The sequence below is a fragment of the Buteo buteo genome, chromosome 2 (assembly GCF_964188355.1).
Source record: "Buteo buteo chromosome 2, bButBut1.hap1.1, whole genome shotgun sequence".
NCBI lineage: Eukaryota > Metazoa > Chordata > Aves > Accipitriformes > Accipitridae > Buteo > Buteo buteo.
In genome coordinates this window covers 45,024,875-45,040,936 of record NC_134172.1, presented here as the reverse complement: position 1 = coordinate 45,040,936, position 16,062 = coordinate 45,024,875, and positions in this window count along the sequence as shown.

Here is a 16,062-nt window from a genome sequence, read left to right as displayed (position 1 = left end):
CTGCTCACATCAAATCTTGAACCACTCTGCGCAGCTAAGATTTGTCTTTGCAATTGTTTCTAGGACAGTAACGTAAGCCCTGTGAATACTTCTGTGCAAAAAAATAAAAACCTATGCTCTCTGACTTTCACCTGTATTTACATAAGTATTATATGTAGTGCTCAGAAAGTCTCTGCTTTAAGAAAACTTATAATTTAATTGTGTCTTATCCCTTTTCGTTATACATAAGACAGCAATGTTCCTTTTCCTTCCTCAAGCCTTTCTCTCTCATTCACCGAATCTCATGAATTTCAGATCCTATCCACCTTGTCAAAAATGGCTTTGGGCATTTGTAGTCACTCACAAGAGAAAATCAGTAGTCATCCATACTTGTTTTTCAAATGCCTAGAAAGACAAGAAGTCCTGAAGTTTCTACTTAGAAATGCGATCAAATGAAAATGCATTACTGTTCTCCAGGTCTGTTTATTGCAAGCCTTCAGTCACACCAATGTTACTGGTTATAACAATAATTATTACTTTCTCTCCTTATAATACTAACAATTATATAGTGAGAAGAGTGCGCTTTATATCTCATTATCATTTATCTGATTCTCCGTACTCTCAGTCCTACAATATTGTTCTATTAGATTCTATTGTGAGCACAGCCTATCTGCAAACCTCTTACTTACCAGTAATAATGTATTCAACAACCTCAGCTTTTGTGTTCACATGTAGTTTGAAGAAATAGCAATTTAAATGTTTTCAACATGTAAGTTTAACTTATTTTAAGGTGATACTAATTTTATGCCTTTAACACTTTTTTTCACAGTAGATTTGAACTCTTTGTAAGCAAACAAGGACTGGCTGTGTAAAAACTAATATGTGAAGCCCTGCACTTCTGTTTAATAAGTGATTTTTATAAAATGATGCTGTAGGAAGAACAAGCATTTTTAATTAAGAGCAGCAGAAACTGCTACTGTAAATTCCATGTTTGGGTTGAGGTTTGTTCTAATAAATCGTGTAATTTTTAACAAGAAAACTTATCTGAGCAGTATGATACCAATATGCCAATTATTTTTAAAACATCTCTACTGAAAATATACTTTAGATCAATCAACATGGTGCTTTAGTCCTAGCTGCTGTAGATTTCCCCTAAACTTTTTTCTATGGGGCAAAATGGTGCACTGAAAACCTGCTGAAGCAATATGCTACTATTTAGCAAGTTCAACATTTAAAAATGGGATATATAGTATCCCTGTATCCTCTAGTGGATCATTGTAAAACCTACCAATTTGGCATGATTTAACATGATGCATAAAAACTGCTGTGAATGGAATAGCAACAGCATTATCACTTTAGAATAGTTATATAATGTAAATTACACAGAAGAGCTCACTTTCATATCTTCAGCATTAAAGTCAATTTCTTTCTTATAGCTCTTTCCAGTGCAACTCAAAACATGAAGCTTTCTAAATCTCCTGTTTAAAGACTAAAATAATTCAGTATTCATCCTGGACATCTTCTCTAATTGACAAATGCAGATGAACTTCGTACTTGCTGCTTCAAATTCTGCCCTTACAGAATGAAATTATGTAATGGTATACTATTATGTTTAGCCTCATCACATTTCTAAAATAAGTGTTTCCTAAATGCCATTTATGTTCAAATAAACGGTCACAAGTATTCTGGACCAAAAATACTCCAGATAAAAAAATCACAGAATTCCAGGCAATGATTAAGTACCATAGTGCCCACTTATGATTTCATTACTTAGAAGGCAAAGATAGGCTTCTCCAGTAAGATTCTATAACATAATTTTTATGTTCTCGAATCGGGTGTGAAGCGAAAAATAAGTTGAACCATTGTTGAACACCTAAGAACACCTATTCTCTTTATGCAGTTCTATAAGAAACAGTTGATTTCCTGTCCTTAGATCCTCAAGATTTTTGATCAGATTCATGACATTGCATCAGTTTCAACTTTCTGCTAGTGACATTGTCAGTTTATTTGTCTCAAAAGAGAGCACTAATTGAACAATTTTGGTATTAAAAGCATACTAGATGACAATCCATTAATCCATCTGTCAAAGACTGCTCATCCATTTTTAATTCTGTCATCTAGGTTAAGATTTCCCTTAAATGGTCACAGTTAATTCAGTCCTCTGACTTTTACATTTCGCACAATGTCAAGGAATGTTACTAAAATAATCAGTAGTTCTGCGCTTTTAAAGTGAAAATGTTCTTAGATTAAAAAGCTATGTTTATCTCTCCATTTGTGCTTCTTTTTCCTCAAGTGATGATAACTTTTAAATTGTTCAAGTAAGATGCAAACAACTGATGATACGAGAAAACAGAAGAAAGTGGTAGAATGAAGTATTTTAAGATGCAATATTTTTAAGCTTATTAATTTTTATTTCCTATTCCTTCTAACAGTTTAATAAAAATTTCTTCCTCGACTATTCACTAATGAAGTCTGGAGAGATACAGAAGGTTAAATAATTTTCCATTTTTACATTGAATCATAAGTATAAAGCATAGAACTTCTAATTTATTTTTTTTTTAAGAAAACCCCAAAGATTCCCATGCCAGAGTAACTTCAAGCACTGGCCCATCTACTCCTACACTTCATATGGCTGATAAAATCAGCACCACTGCTATTCTCTATGTCTGCCCATATTTCTCAGTGAATTTTTGTCAGTCTCCATAAAACTTGATTCCAAAAAAACCCCAATACTTTCCTGTATAGTCTACAACTGGATTCCCACATATAACAGAAGTGCAACATTTTGCCTTTTTAAGTGGCTACTGATATTTTTACAAATGCTATTTTATTTTTATAGTTCTCACAGCACATTTGAAAAAGACTGACTAGGAATTAATTCAAGCTCAAATAATCTTAACTAAATGACAAACTTTGCTGTATTATAAAAATAAGATAGCATTTCCAACAGCTTATGATTATAAAACACCATCTTTTGCAGATTATCAAGACAGGAGGGCAAGCAGATTTCATTCTGTGAGGTCTTTTCCTCCTGAATACAGAAAATGAAAATAAGTGCATTGTACATGGTGAACAGAAAATAGAGGTTAATATTATTTCCTTTCTTTTGCTTTTTGGAAGGACCTGTTTTATATTTCAGAATTTTAACAGAGAAGTAGAAGAATATCAAGACCGAAAGGGACTATAACTAAATCAGCATGACCACACTTCCTATACAGGCCAAAGAATCTCCTGCTATTAAATCAAAACTAAATGTCTTTGTAACAATGACAACCTAAATCATGTGTTTCAAAGGTTAGTTACCCTCATTGTTAAAAGATATGCACCTTATTTATTAGTCTGAATTTGTTCACCTTCAATTTTGAGCTTCTGGACCTTATTATATTCTTTACTGTTTTAAGGCCATCAAATACTAGAAATCTCATTTTCATGCACCTGTTTGTGGACTTTGATCAAATTACACCTGAATCTTCACTCAAACTTATTGAACAGATTGAGCTTTCTAAGCCTTTCATTGTAACTGACGTTACAAGAAACCCACAAACATTCTTACAGCTATTTCTGAACAATTTTTCAATAATTTTTCCTTTTTGAAATATAACAACCATAACTGAAAATAATATTACAGGAATAGTCTAACTTATGCCATTAGCTAATGTTGTCCTACTTCTCTATTACCATACTATTTCTATGTCAGCAAACAGTACAGAAAAAAGTGATCTACACACCTAAACACATTACTCTGATCTTAGAGTACAAAAGATCTAAAACAACTTCTGAAGAAAATAAACCATTAAATATGAGGGTAAATGGAAAATGAGATAAAATGACTACCAACGTAATCCTGTTAGAATGACTGGATGTCTTTGATAAAAGAGCAAACTTTATGGACAAAGAAAAAGCAGGATAGGATTTATCCAGACCTCTGTAATACTCTACAAAGAAGTTTTACATACAATGGGGATTAATGATACAATTTTAAGAAGCAAGGAAGTGGTTATGGAGGAGATGTCAACTCCTGTGTGCTAGACCTCTGCCCTAGAGTGAGGTTAGTAGTGGAGTTCCTCAAAGATCATCTTCAGGAACAATCTTATAAATATTTTTAAAACTGCCTGGCATAAAAAGTAGGAGTGATGTCAATGCCTCCTAACCATGTGTCAAAACAGAGAACTGAACTATGATAAAGGAAAAACTGAGTGACTTGGGGACTGGAGTAATAGAAGTGTCATGACATTTAATAATACAAAGTATGAGGTTGGGACACAGGCGCAGTGCTCAAGGCCTCTTAGCAGTGTACACCAAATTGGATTTTGATGCCCTCAAGGAGAGGATAAAATTACTTATTTTCTCAGCATGAACAGGCATCAAAACTATATTTCATGGTGACGACAGAGGAACCAGGACAGGAACATCTTCCCTGAGAAGTTTGTGTGTTGCTGAGCTAAGCAACGTCCCTACCACCAATAACAGATGGCCACAGTCCCACTGCCTTCTGCACAAACCACCCTCTGACTCAGGGCTGGGTCCGTGCACCCTGCCCAAGGAGGACAACAGAACACTGCCAGCAGAGGCAGAGGTGAAACAGGCACATCCCAGGTCAAAAGAACTTCCAGCTCCAGCATCAGATAGCCAAGATCCCACAGTTTGCTCTGTGCTCACCTCTGTCAATGGCCAAATCCTCCTAGAACACTATGTTGTCTCCAGTCTGGAGAAATGAAGAGGAGGGGAGAAAAGCCACAACTGAGTAGAACTTCCCAGTTGCAGTAATATGTGGCTATGAAACCCCAAAACACCCAGCCCTGCTAGAAGTAGGGGCCAGCTTTAAGCCCTCAAATCCATCTTCTACTCCCCCATGCTGAAATGAACTGCTTTCTATTTTGCTGCCCCTCTAAAGGCTGAGTTGACTGGGGAAGAGGTGTGGGCAGAAGGGGCTGAGTACACAGCCAGTATAGCAGCAGCCACATGAAATTAATGCTTGAGTGATCTTGGCACCCTGAGCTGCTAAGAGAGGATGAGCTATGGGAACAATTCTGTACCATGATGATTTTGCAGACCCATCAGTCTGTCACCATACACAACTATTTATGCTTAAATCTAGTTCTGTGACAGTTCCTCAGAAACTAATACACTGAAAACCTATTAGGGAAATGAAGATCATAACATATTAGTCAATCTCAGGACCACTGAGCCACCAACATGATGCAACCCTACAAGGCAAACATGACCTTAAATCAGAAAAGATCATTTCAGTAGAGTAAGAGAAGTCTTTATGCTATTTTACATTGCACTAATGAGCCCCTGTGTATATGGCTATGCAGAATTCTGGCAACTTATATTAAAGAAAAATGGATTTAAACTGGGACATGTGCAGAGAAATGTTACTAGGATGATCAGAGAATGGAAAAGCCCCTGTTTTATAAGAACCAAGTAAAAGAACTTATGTCTGCATAAAGTGATGTCACACTGCATTTCTTCCTTACCCCCAGTTCCACCATTGTTTGTTTCTGCCTCAGCGTCACCTGCACCTTTCAACCAACACAAATGCTCATGTAGCTATGCAATGAACTGGGTCAAGGAACTAATTAGTCATTAAAAAAGTTTTCAATCATCAGTTTCTTGATGGGGTTTATTTTCTGAGCATGTAAGTGCTGGCACACAGAAAATAAGGCCTGAAGCTGAGGTAAGAGTAGCAATGCCAATTTATGGTGCAAGTGAAGATCATTGTTTGCTAATAAATACATGTTGAATGGCAACACCAAGAAGGAACATACCTGTTTAAACATAAGGACAACACAAGCTCAAAGAAAATGGTTATAAATCCATCAGAAATCACTTCAGGCTGGAAATCAGAAGGCTTTTAACTATCAAAAAGTACAGTTGTAGTTCCAGTTAAATGGACAAAAGCATAACCAGTTCTTATAGCAGAGCAACAGCTGCCTATTAGTGCTTTAGATGTTCTTTTTCAATCCCATATTTAACAATTATTCCGTATTTTTTTATAATAGAGATATATTTTATTGTGTTGGATTGTAGTATGGGAAAAAAAACCCTGATTTTTCAGGAAGTCCAGACTGGTAAATTAATAAATTAAAAAATGTACAAACTTGTACAGACTAATAACATGATATCTGGAAATGCTACTATTAGTAATATTTACTGGTAAAGTTAAAAGAAACTTCAGACTGAGTATCATTTCTCTAAAATTCCGAAATGACTCAGACAGCTTTTTTCAAAGAATTAATCCCCTATATGTTGTATGAGACTTTCACATGTGCCTTGTATGCCCTGGGATCCATTACAATACTTTTGACCTAATTTTTAAGAGAAGTTGGTACTCAGTATTTTGATTTTCTGGAAATTGTTCACCTGTTTAGGTGTCTAAAGCCATTGATTTGACTCCAAAAAGGCAAAGTATGCAAAAATAAATATATGTAGTTAAAATTTAAAAAAAATTAAAATCACAAAACAAACAAAAAAAAAGGAAAACAGATTGCCTACATTTTTCATGTATGTTAAATGGGAGTTTAATGTTAAAAAAAAAAAAGAGGCACCCTACAAAATCTTTGATGCAAGTTTTGAATATGGTTACAGCTTGCTATTTTGCATAAGAAACTTGACAGACTATGGAGTCTTGAAACATACCATCCTACAGCAAATCGTTTATATTTAACCATACATGGTAAGCTCTTACTTTTCATACCAATGAGTTGTACTGTAGCAGCTCCTTTGGAGTTCCATGCTGGGAGCAATGAATGTGCATTGCTTGCTTTGTTTTCACATTCTTTGCAATGAAACAGTGACTTAGGGATTTATTTTTCTAACAACCTGGTGGAGATTGATTATTAGATACGAAAAAATTGTTCTGTTACCATTTTAAAGAAATTCTAACAAATTTAATCAAATTGAGACATAGAGTTTAAGGGTGAGCTGAATTCTGCTGTTGGGCATAACCACGCAAACAAAATACTTTACATGCCACTTGTTAAATAACATTCATATGTGACCATATAAGCCTGAACTATGTCTAACACATCAAAAAACACTAACCAAGTTTTCAGATTCCATTTTGCTTTCTTCCCCCTCAAAGGATGCCCCCTCTGTGCCTCACAGTTCTACAGTGGTACACTTGAAACACCCACTTTTAAAATACAGAAAATACACACAAATGAACATATGAAAAATTTGAAAAACATATGCATAACATAGTAATATGAAAGAAATGGAAAACTCAAATAATATTTACAAATACAATTGCTTTTATCATATCCTAAAATGCGTTATTACAGTCTTCTAGATATGCTTTTTAAAAAAAAGTTTGTCTATTCTGACATAAAGAAGACCAGAAGGGGGGGGGGGGGGTGTCCAGTTGCTTTTTCAAAGTACCTTAAGACCTCAAAGTCTAAAAGTGGTTGACAGCAAAAAACAGATATGGCAATTTAAAAATATGAACCTAATACCATGCTTATCATCAGTTTTAATCAGAAGATTAGAAACTTATATTTTACCAAAAATTTTGTAAGAGGTCTCACTCTTCTCTTGAGCAATACTGCATCATTATCACCAGCTTGATACTCTAGTACTGCCAAAAAACATTACAAAGCCAATATAAGCAGAAGGCAAATACTTCTGACAAACAAAATAAATTATGTTATACTGGTTATTCATGATATAAATGTACTCGTTACCTGTTGCAATATTAATACAGCTATTGCAGCTGATTTATTATTTCACACTAAAGATTAGTATAAAAAAAATTCAGCTTGCTTTTCAAATAACTACCTTTATAGATGCGTAGATCTGTGGTCTCTGTTACTATTAATATTATTTTTTATAAATAATAAATATCATACAGATAATAAATAACAACATTAAAAATATTTCTGTGTGTTTTTCTTCATCTCATCATTTTTTAATTTCTTTGTGTATATTTTATAATGCACATATTGGTACCATAGCACATATGTCTATTTATAAATTTAGATATTAATAATATTTTTATTGAGAGCTATGTGACTGAATATGCTGCTTTTTTTAAAAAAAAATCTTTGTTTAACACTTTGTGATACAGCAATTCGAAGGTTTAGTTCTAAGTTCACTTTATTTCAATACTTGTTTTAATGGGTGTCATAGCTGAAAAAGATACCTCATAAAGATGCATAGATCCCAATGGAAGAGGTGCATTGCTGCCTGCACTTACTTAATCATGATACTCGTTTTGCAATCCCATCCACAAGTTCTGCAAAAGTTTTGCTTGAAATTGGGCTAGTAAATGATCATCTTCCCTGATGCCAATCAGTTGCTCTTCCAAACTAATCAGAAGGTGTTGCATGTTTATATTTTTAACAAATAGGTTCAAAAACCACTGAAACTCTCATTTGGAAGGTTTTTAAACAGGTTAGAAAATTCTGTTTCTGTCCTTTTAAAGCATATAGATATGAGAGGTTTTTATAGGTGAAACACTTGCATTGTGTTCAGCAACAAAATCAAAGCAAAAGCAAAACAAAAAAAATCACATAAAGAGGGGAACACATCCAAATATCTGTTTTCAAAATGCTCTCTCCGTAGTATGAGTTTCTTTTGAAAAGCAGTTACTTTCTCACTCATTGTTAAAGCATCACCTTCACCTCAAAGGGACACATTAAGTGTGTTTATTTTTTGGAAACACCTGCTAGGTAGCAAACTACTCACAGCCACCTGCCATCACCAAAAAGGTCAGCAAATGTGGAACATTTGTCTTTTTGTAAAAGAAAAATGTGTAAAGTTTGACAACTCTTTTAAGCACTTTGCCACAAGATACCCAGCAAACCTCTGCGTGGTGCAAGAGATTTTCATGGTCACACCCCATCTCATTACAAAGTCTGGTAAAGATGCTACTGTTTGAAGGGCTTGTTTTTATGAAGTTAACCACACTGATGTCATCCTGTAGCACTTTGCGCACTCCTGGCTCCAACTTCTTTGCTGCAATAGCTTGCCTATGAGTGATGCAGTGAAGGAGTTTCACATGCGGTGCTATGTCTGTAGCCTTACCCTGGAATCTCTTTTTTATTCCAGTCAAAGTAGCTGCTTCATCAGTGGTTACACTTGCCCAGTTTTTCCATAAAACATTGTTTTCATTAAAGAAGCCATTTCTTTTTGAGAATATATCTTCTCTAGCACAGCTCTCCTTCAATGGCTCACAAAAAAAAAATAGTTCTTCATGCATTTCATTATTGAAATGCAAATACCATAAACTGAGAGAAGTTCAGAACATCTGTACTTTCATCCAACTGTATAGTAAACCTCCCACACTGTGTAACTTGTTCTAATACTTGCTTCTTCAAGTCTTCAGCAGTGTCTTCTGTGCATCTTCCAATAGTATTTACTGACAAAGGTATGCATTTTAGTTTGTTGCCATAATGTTTTGCGTGTATTATTTGAGTGACTTTTACCATGGCAGGAAGAATAATTGTTTCCCCAATGGTATGTGGTCTTTTGCTATTACCTAAGAAAATTCAAAGGAGGCTTCTAGATATTTATCAAGTTTTGTAAAGTACTGTATTGAGCATCACAACTTGAAACATAGCTGAAAACTGTGAAGGTCTGTCTTCATGCTGTGAATGCTTAGTTTCTAAAGATCTTGCTAATCCTAAGGGCTTCATACTACCATTAGCTAATATCTCAAGACACGATACACACTTAGAGAGAGGTTAATCATTAACGACACTGGATATCAATCCATATTTCAAGCAGTCTTGATAATTTTTAATGTTTTTGATCAACTTATTGTCAGATCCAATCATATTGCCATTTGTTTTGATCTTATGTGGCTGACAGAGAGCTCGTACTAGGTACAGGGTAAGCGTCAGCTCTGCCATTTTCCTATTGTTTGCTTGTGCTTAGTATTATCTTCGATCATGGTTTCTTTGCAGGAATATTTTAAGCCACTTGTCCATTTTGTGAGGGTTAATGTAGCTAAAACTAGATAATATAATCTGTAAATCTACTTAAGCAGACACATGTAAACTGCAATACACTGAAAACAAACAAGTGAGGGTGCCACTGTCAAACTCTCTGCATTGTGGAACACCCACTCCTCCCCCAGGATACCCCATGTACCATACCTGATGTGAGCATCTGATACAGACTGAATGAGGGCACCAGCATCCATTTGTATAATAAATATCAGTAAAACTTAATTTCTTTTTTTTCTTTTCTTGATAGAAAATAAATACAAGTGCTAATATTGTTTTCCCCACATGCCATTGGATCATCTTGTGTACCTTCTGGTGTGTGCACACCCCACTTTGGAGACCACTGGTCTAGATGATCACTAAGCAAATGATTATATTCATACAAAATTCAAATTCTTCACATCGTTTTCTTACAGCTACTGTTAAAAAAGCAAATGTTTCTATCACTATCCTGCAGGCCTTGCTTCAAGTAAAAGTTTTCCAATAGTACCAGTTTCTCAACAAAGCTATCAGGTGCAGTGTCAAAGGGGTATTGTTATATGTATTTGTGGTGGGTTGACCCTGGCTGGATGTCAGGTGCCCACGAAAACTGCTCTATCACTCCCCTCGTCAGCTGGGCAGGGGAGAGAAAATATCACGAAAGGCTGATGGATAGCAATAAGGACAGGGAGAGATCACTCAACCAATTACCATCAGGGCAAAATAGACTCAACTTGGGGAAATTAGTTTAATTTATTACCAATCAAATCAGAGTAGGGTAATGAGAAATAAACCCAAACCTTAAAAACACCTTCCCCCCACTCCTTCCTTCTTCCCGGGCTTAGCTTTACTCCCAAATTCTCTACCTCCTCCCCCGCAGTGGTGCAGAGGGACAGGGAATGGGGGTTGCATCAGTTCATCACACATTGTTGGTCACTGACAGTATAAATGAAGAAGTGAAACTTTCACAAATACTGAACATGTTTAGAAGCCGTTACTTAAAAACACCATCAAAACAATTTGAATTGAACACTGCTGTAATTTTCTATATAGCTACTGAAACATGAATGCTCTCTGAGCATCTGCAGGAAATCCAGTGTAGTTCTCTCTATCTTCCACCATGAACACTGTTCAACCTGCATAATGTAATCATTCAGGGAGCATTAGGCCTCTGACTAACTACAAAGTTTCAGCAAGGAGACTTGCATGCTGTGACATTACCTAACCTAAAATGCAGATTATTTTCCTACAATTTCTGAATTAATAAGATGTTATTTATGAAAACTGGTGATTTTGAATCTGAAAAAAATCAAGTGCAAAACAGAATATAATTCAAAACTAACCTTTTTAGTAACTATTTCTAAAATTGATACAAGTCCCAATACTATTGCTTATTAAGCATAAAGTCTTCAATATGACACATTACATTAATAAAACAGTAATAAAATCTATACCTGTAATCTGTTGAACAGAGATACAAAAATAAAAGACCTATAGTTTCAAAATCTGCTTTATGGCTTCTGTTCAAATCTCATGCCCTTTTGAGATCTCTGGTTTCACAGCTTTAAAGAAACCTGTGTGAAATTCTTCTAGTGATAGAAGAGCATTGAACTGAATCTTAGTAATTTGATCAAAAAATCTTCCATGAAGGATCAGAGCAGATGGTTTTTGGGATCATGCTTTCCACCTTTTGATAAGAAAATAAAGTGAATGCCTGTAAGTTTTTGGCTTCTGAACTTAAGCAAACTTTCACATCTGAAAACAGAGGTAATCTTCAACACATTCAGAGTGCTCTTGGATTTTGCTATACCCACGTACCAGTACTTGCATCTGAAGAGACCAAGCACTGCTCATATGAAGTGAAAAGACTACTTCAAAAGTATGAACCCTTATATGTGGAATTTTTTGGATGGTATTGTAACTTGACAGTTCCTATTCAACATGACGTTTACCTTGACTGGAACATAGTTCAATCACACTGGGCCAGATCAACGGTTGTAGGACACTAATGCAAGTTCCATTAAAGACTTCTGAGAGTAGCAATATCAGCTTAAACTTTGATGGCTTGCTGCTGTCCAAAACCTGTCCCCTCAGGTTCCTGAACTAAATCTATGTCTTCTGCTCCATACCACTCTTTACGATGGAGCTCTTAATGAACTACATCCTGCCACAGTGAATTACAAGAAATAAACCAGCATCTTAAGAGAGTTTTGAAACTGGAGAGACTAAGTCAGTGGGAGAATAAAGATTCTCGAGCATGCCTTGGTGAAGAAAATTTACGGTTAAGAGTTACTTCTGTGTATTCTTGTTTGTGGAAATAGCAGCCTCTGATGACAAGCTTACAAAATCCTTAACAAATCTCAGGGCTGCTGAAATCAGCATTTGAAACTGGTGTTTGTCTTAAATCCTATTTTCAAATGTAAGTGTATTGTAAACTGGCATAACCAACTGGAAATTCATTTTTTGGCAGTTTAATTTCAATCTTTTTTGTTTGATCATTGATCAAATGCTAGAGCAAGGACAAGCAGTCAAAGGGAAGGATGGGAATTCCTCCTCCAGTGGCACTGTTCTTGAAAGCATTCATAAAAAATGACTTGGGAATATCTGAGAGTGACATGGCCACATACCAAGTTAAATCTCTTCAACTGTGATGTTATCTTGAGCAAAGCAAACTTTGATGCAGAGGATGCAGTGGTAGAAAGTTTGTGTATATGGTGATAATTCTTAGAGAACCACCATTATTAACAAGGAAACCCCATTTCTTCAAGGACCTCTGTACATTTTTACAGTAACAGTCAGAAATGCTGCACAGAATATAAGGAGGTGTAAGTTCTCTAGTTAAACATAGGAAAAAGTATTAAGCAAAAAACAAAGCACAACATTTAAGCAGAATTACAGATTAAGGTACTGACTACTGAAGAAGAGACATTAGCTCTGTTATGGCTACTCTACTTATTTTAATTTGTGCATTAAGGCAGTAGTACCTAGAATAATTCCAATTCCAAGACAGGAACTTCAGTCAGAGTTACAAATGAAGATACACCACTTAGGTATGTAGAAAATCTTTGGGTAACCCACCAAGTTTTTCAGGGAAATAGGCTAGAAATGTTACCCTATAAGAGTCCAACATGTCATCTTAAGGATAGTCAAACTGATACTTCAATTCTATTAGCACTGTATTCAGAGAGAATAATGTAGGTAGTAATTAATATGTATTTTTTTGAAGTTTGATAGTTTTAAAGCTTTGGGGATATGAAATTGGACACAGGGGTTGATGCTAAGTGAGCCTTCAGGAATTCAACAGGTGAATTACTCATCCAAAAAAACAGAAAAAACAGCTCAAGAGCACAGACACCAAACAGGGCTCTAAAAAAAAAAAAACAAAACACACAAACAAAAACCAAAACCAAACCAGAACAACAACGAAAAAAAAATCCACCTAACTATCTATCTACAAGATAACGGACTTTCTTTTTTACTCCGGTGATTTTCTGACTGCAGACTTTCTGCTGTGCGGAAGATTGAAATTTTAAGACCACAGGGTGGCAGCAAACAGCATAACAGCATAGTGTTAAGCAGTGACATTTTTTTCTTTCAAAAGAACTTGCACAGAAGAATAATCTTCCTGTTCTCTTGCTTTTTCTTAACACTAAAGTTGTGTAACTGGGATAGACAATGCCATGGCTGAGGAAAATTCCACAGTGTAAAGGCTGTACCACATGAGTTTTAGGGATACAGTGCTGGAATGTATGGTACTGGTGTGGAGAAAACAGATGTATGCAGTGCTGCTGAATTGCTGTTTTGAAGAACCACTGTTCTTCATAACAACACTATTCTTCAAAGATCCTTCAGCTGACGGGAATACTGAATCACAGCTTACTGTAGAGAATGAAAATAGACAGAAAGATTAATACTTCCACTTGAACTCCCAAAGAAGTCTGCAAATATCTGAACAAAGAAATCAGGTTAATACAATCTTCTTGGATTTCCAAAAGGCACTTCATTCCTTACCATAAGCTGTTAAAACAAGTAAGAATACCATGGAATGTATGGGTCCTCAAATGACTAAGCCAATGACAAAAAAACAAAAATGGGTGAAAGGATATTTGGTCTGTTTTCTCAGTAATGGCATTTCACTAATGGAATCTCCAAATGGTCTGTGCTTGGCCTTCGCTGTACAACATGTTCATAGATTATCTGGAAAATGGAGTAAACATTGAGATGAATCTCTGAGTATCCTCTGATGATGATACTAACTTATTCCAGAAAGATGAAAGGCATAGGGACAAGGAACTGAAAAAAAAACCCCAAATTTAAAAAAAAAACAACAACCAAACAAAAAAAACCCCACAACTTTCTAGTCCTGACTGGGCAATAAAATGGCAGATGAAATCCAGCATAAATTAAAACCAAGAAGTGATGGAATATATGAGAGAATTCTTAGCTTTACAAACACGACAGGCTCTGAATTGATAATTGACACTTAAATGTGACCATGAGGTTATGACAGCTCTATGAAAACAATGGTTCAATGCTCAGTAGCAATCAAAAAAGTAAATTGAGTATTAGGAATTATTAAAGGTGGAACAGAGGAAAATATCATCATGCCACTGTATGATTCCACAATGCTCCCAGATCTTACAGGCTACATGCATTTTGGTTCCACAATAGCAATAACAACATAGAACAAATAAAAAGAGAGAGGCAACAAGGAATCAAGATATAGAATGACTTTCAAATACCACTGCATAATGTAAAATTCCTTAGCTTAGAAAAGGGATGTCTGGCAAGGTGGTAAAATGGAGATGTGCTAAATCTTGACTGGCATAGAGAAAGTGAATAGGGAATAATTTCCACTGGCTTTTTTAGCATGAGAACTATGTGGCATCAAACAACTTCTGTGCACTGCAGGCTCTAAACGAACAAAAAAAAATACTTCGTACCACATGTAGTTGCACCAAAGAAGTCCTTGCCACATCACATAAAAGATTATATGGGTCCAAAAGCAACTGAACAATTTCTGGGAAAAAAAAAAAGAACAAACCACCAAGACCTTTGCTTGTAAAGGAAGGCCCTACAGCTACAAAATGTTGGAGGCTGGGAGAGCATCATAGAGGAGTACTACTACCTGTTGAAATTGTTCTTATACTCTTTGCTGGACATTCTGTATTGACTGATCAAAGAAGGGATGGTGGGCTAGGTGGCCCAACAGTCTGACTTGCTAGAACTAATCTTATGTTATAATTTTGTATTATATACATTCATTTTCACCACTTCCCTAAACCCACACTTTCTGGTAGCTTTGAACACATAGCCAAGTTTGCTTTCAGAAAGAGAACATGTCAAGTTATTTGGAGGAAGACTATGAAGACAGGAAAAATGAAGATTTTGGAAATAAAAAGATCATATATTATGCAAGATGAAGAAAGAAAAAAAAAAAAACAAACCCAAAAAAACCCAAACACAAGAGTAATACATTGGAGTACCTTTCAAGAGGTGAAAAAATAAACTGATGTTAGAAAAGAACCACTGGGGGAGGTGGATCAGATATTATTTTTTTTTCACAACAGTAAGGATTTAAAAATTGAATTCTATGTCCAGCAAGAGAATCCTGGCCTGAAGACTAGTGAAAGGGCTCTGAAGAAGTCACTTACTGGCAGGAATATTAGTAAGGTGACAGCACTTTCAGAGATTTGCCACAACCAAAAGAGAATCAAGAGACTTCCAGAATTCCTATGGGTTTTTAAAATTTATATTTCCTACTTTACTATGTCCTCACAAAAATAAAGATCTGCAACAACAACAAAAAGGAAAAGCCATTACTTAAAAGAGAAAGCAAAACGGTAAAGCTGTGAAGAAAGTCCAAATGAATGTTTGTCACAAAAAAGAATTTTGACTACCAAGTTAGCAAATGGAGAGCAAATGATAAAGGCACCTGAAGACAGAAATATTTGCCATTAAGAAACAAACACTTCTCCAAAGACAATATTAGAGTTTTGGGGGGGAAAAAAGGAAAGAAAAAAAAATCTTTACAAAGAGGTGATTAAAAAAAGCCATCAATGGTGTTAAGCTATGTTACACATTCACAGATGGGTGTGTGACATCTAGTGGTCAGACAGTGTGAATGCATTAAAAATACATAATGCTGTAGAGC